The 3803-nt window shown below is 34.5% G+C and overlaps 1 long non-coding RNA gene across 1 annotated transcript; it reads right to left on the minus strand.

Moving 5' to 3' along the window:
- Window positions 1-286: 286 nt before the first annotated feature.
- On the minus strand, window positions 287-3304 carry LOC118341257. Its single transcript, XR_004797420.1, has 3 exons — window positions 3187-3304; window positions 1723-1772; window positions 287-416 (listed from the first exon to the last, which is right to left on the minus strand). It is a non-coding gene; the product is annotated as an uncharacterized LOC118341257 (long non-coding RNA).
- Between the last annotated feature and the right edge of the window lie 499 nt (window positions 3305-3803).

A 3803-nucleotide genomic window follows, 5' to 3' on the forward strand; every position in this document is an offset into this window, starting at 1 on the left:
CCCTCCCACTGGGACCTTTAATGGAGATTTAGACTTTATAAGAGCCGCCAACACCCTGTGATTTCTCTTTATATAAACACATTATTAGTTAACAGATTGTTGAAAACGTTTCAAAGCCGAAAGGAGCTTTGTGATAAGAATGAGAGGAAGCTGTTCGTATCAGAGCTCGTCTGATCGCAGAGTACGAGCCCAACAGGAAATGAGCCACAAAACCAAAACGAGGAGCTAAAAGAGGCTGAACGTTTGTTGATTTATAGTGTAAAAAGGTTTTCGGGGCTACTGACCGCAGACCTGGATGATGCCGTGTCGAGCGACGTCGTAATACGGGTGAGAAGGATCGGGACTGAAGGTGCCGCTGGGAGGAACCGACGGACCGTCTGTCACCTCCTCATCCTCCTCTTCCTCCCGCTGAAGTTCTGTCAGAATTTAAAGGAATAACAACATTTCAACAACGTGAATGCAGTTTAATGAATGAAGTCTTTAATATTTACAGTTTGTACAGGAAAGCTCAGAGTAAAACAGACTCATATAATCTTTGATTTAAAGGAAAAACATGAGCTGGATCAGAGAGTCCCGCTCTACACACCCAACATTTCCTTATCTGCTCTGTTTAACTGTTCCTAAAATACAGATTATCAGAGAGTGGGTGGAGCGGGTGGAGCGGGTGGATGTTTATTCTGCAGCACTGAGGGAAGTTTTCTATAAACAGTCGGTCTGATAACAGACAGGAAATGATCCGCTCGCAGCGACCTGACTAAAGCTTCAGAGAGCCTCAAACTCTGCTGTGACTTCACTCAGTGAATCAGAAAGTCCCTTTTTACAAAGTGAAAGTAAAACGAGTTCACACTTCACCAGGTCCAATAATATTACCTTAATAATGAAGCTTGTAAAGTTCAGTTCATGTACAAACTGTTTCAGAGAGCTGAGTGTTCAGAAACATATTAGAAGGTTTTAACTGCTCAGTTTTTATGTTTCCACTAAAATAAAATATGTATAAAAAGATCTCCAGCTATTAAAGACTACAGTTATATATATGTCCATATATTTATAGTGAGTGCAGCTCAGGAGCTTCTATAACTGAGTACTGGAACCAGCTCACACTGTGTGAGTGGAAGGTAATAATATAAAGAAATGAGGGGTGATTGGGCAACATCTGTTCCCAGCTCACATCTGTGCACAGCAGGAAGTATCCCGGACTCTTTGAAGGTGAACAAACAAAGCAGGGCAGGAATTAAACCACTGTGGATGCCCCGCAGTGAGGCTGTAATGCCCCCCCCTAAAGTTAACTACCCACACGCTCAGTTTGGCATTGCCCCTGTGTGAACCGGCCGTAAAATTAAAGTAACAAATCACACTGGACATCAACAGCTATGAGTCAGACTAAAGACAACTAAAATAGCTGGAGGCGGGTTTTAGTGAACGCAGCACACACTCCGGTGCAGTTGGGCTCTGGGTGCTTTTGGCCTTTTGTACAGCAGGTGAATTTTTATACAACTTCACACTTTTAAATGATATTAACACTTAAAGTTATGTATAATTAAGGGCCACATCGAGTTCCACCTCTTTGACCTTTTCTGGATCATCTGGGAGCCGACCAGAGCTTCACAACGGCTCCTCAGACGCATCCGGGGGACGTCAGGGAGACTACAGACTGTTTTATTTACAGTCTGAGGGAGGAAGAAAATTATTTCTCTGATTATCAGGAGGTTTTTATAAACTCACCTATCTCTGCCAACTGCTCCAGATCTGATGTCGAGCTCATTTCTGACGGACTGAAAGAAAAACCTGAATCAGTAATCAGCTGGAAATAATAGATTAAAACCTCCAGAGAGTCGCAGTGTTTGTAACATTTACTAGACTCTTTATACTTCTACACTTTATATAAATATATATAAATATATACAGATACTCTTTACTCGACAGCTTCTGCAGATTCTGATTATTAATGCGAAATATACTCCACAAATAAACGATGATGTATTATTACAGACAGACATTAAAACGTTATTGATCCTTTGGTGAAATTCAAATAAATAACTAATAATAATTACAATAACTTACAGTGGAGAACAAACACATTATAGGTTATATTAACCCTAACTATATTCATTAAATTATTGTTCATAATCTTTTATTAAATAGGTTTATGTGAAGAAATAGTTTCTAATTATATTCATATCTTTGTGTTATAAATTATATGTTGTCACATTATTTACAGAAAATTAAAGTGGGCAACTTAATAATTATATTTATTTACTTGAATAAAAAGATATTAAACTCTTTGATTATACAGTTAATTAAATAAAAAATCATTATTAAATTATTATTAAATATATATTGATGTTTTATATTATAACAGATATGATTCACAATTATTGTAGAAATTATAAACAAACAAATTTTCAACTAAAGGAAAAATTTTAAAATCATCAAAAATCATCATTTTGTGGACTTTAATCTGTTAAAATAGATTTTTCAACATAATTAAAGAGTAAAAATCAACCAAAATAAGGTTTTTGTGAAAATGCTCCACAGTGAGTGTTAATGAGCACTTTAATACTTTTTACTTATTTTCTAACTTGTAACTGAGTATTTCTACTTTTACTTCAGTAGCTTCAGTTTCTGATATTTAAAGATAATTAACATATTATACATATACAACTTATTAAATATTAGAATTAAACAACAAAAGTTAACTGACCTTGAAATAAGACTTTAAAAACACCATTTTTAGAAATAAATATTATATTGTGAAGTCTTGCTGCTGCAGTTTGGTGTCAAATTAAACACAATAATTTAGATTAATTTCAATTAATTAAGGTTTTGACCCAATTATCGATGAGTATTTTAACTTTAAGTATATTCTGCTGCTAATATTATTTATTATTTATAGTATTTATACTCTGTGGTATTTAATACTTTCACTTCAGCAGCTACAACTCTTTCAGTTTATGATATTTAAAGCTAATTAACGACCTTATTAAATATAATCATCATTATTATAAAGACAAGTTAATTCAAGTTGAAATAAGCCTTTTAAAGCCTCCATACCGTCACAGAGTTAAACGCCAGCTAACAAACAGGTAAAGAGCTATAATTAGCTTATAAGCAACACCTGAGCTGATTGATTGATCCGTAAAACCTTCGATTATCAGTCGATCAGACGGTTAAATGTAATCGTTTCACCTTCCCGCGCTTGGTACGGGGTTCAGTCCGGTCCAGTGTGGTCGTGAGGAGCAGTGTGAAGCGGTCCAGCACTCACCTGTAGCAGGTAAACCCGCCGAACCGACAGGTAGGAGTTGGTCCTAACTTCCTCAAACAGCTGCCAGCTGGGAAGCGGGCGGCGGCACTGCGCATGCGCTCTGCAAACTTTTTGTACAGAGGCTCCGAGTGACAAAATTAGACTTTAATTTTTTTTTGTTTTAATTTATTCACTCATTTACTTTTAATTTAATTTATTTTAATTATAATATTTTTATTTTATTATATTCTTTTGTATTTTATTATATTATATATTTTTTTATTATATTATATATATATTTATTTTATTATATATTATTGTATTTTATACTCTGTCTTTACTAGGGGGGATCAATAAAGTTACATCTTAATATACCTCATCTTATCAAATATCAATATATGTGATTGTTATTAGTGATTAGATTTTTCTGGGTCTCCTTAATGTCCTTAAAGTATTTTTAAATTCAGGCTGTAGTTCCTTTAAGCTACTTGTGAAAACACACATATATATAAATTAGAAACAAATTTGATTTAAAAAGTCAGAAAAAAAATCAACTAAATTA

Source organism: Morone saxatilis, unplaced genomic scaffold (genome assembly GCF_004916995.1).
Source record: "Morone saxatilis isolate NCDOM2014 unplaced genomic scaffold, NCSU_SB_2.0 Contig10, whole genome shotgun sequence".
NCBI classification, from domain to species: Eukaryota; Metazoa; Chordata; class Actinopteri; family Moronidae; genus Morone; species Morone saxatilis.